The following is a 260-nucleotide window of genomic DNA, read 5'->3' as shown; positions in this document are numbered from 1 at the left end:
TTAGAGTGTGGTTAAAAAAAATGGCTTTTTATCTTTAGGCAATGATATCGGACGATAATCATCTCTAGGAAAGATGAGGCCTTTTGGTCATTTTAAAAATATTTTCAGATCAGCTGACTCCTAAAGGTGAAATCATTCGACGCTCCAACTTTGAAACTATATTTGGGAAATTTAGCTTTGATTTCAAATTTTGGGGATAAACATGAAAAAAATCAGTGCATCAACAAATTGATTCTATTCTCGTGCGATTTATCTAAGAT

The sequence above is a fragment of the Penaeus monodon genome, chromosome 20, assembly GCF_015228065.2.
Source record: "Penaeus monodon isolate SGIC_2016 chromosome 20, NSTDA_Pmon_1, whole genome shotgun sequence".
NCBI lineage: Eukaryota > Metazoa > Arthropoda > Malacostraca > Decapoda > Penaeidae > Penaeus > Penaeus monodon.
The sequence above is the reverse complement of the archived record's forward strand: the minus strand, read 5'-3'. Positions refer to the sequence as shown.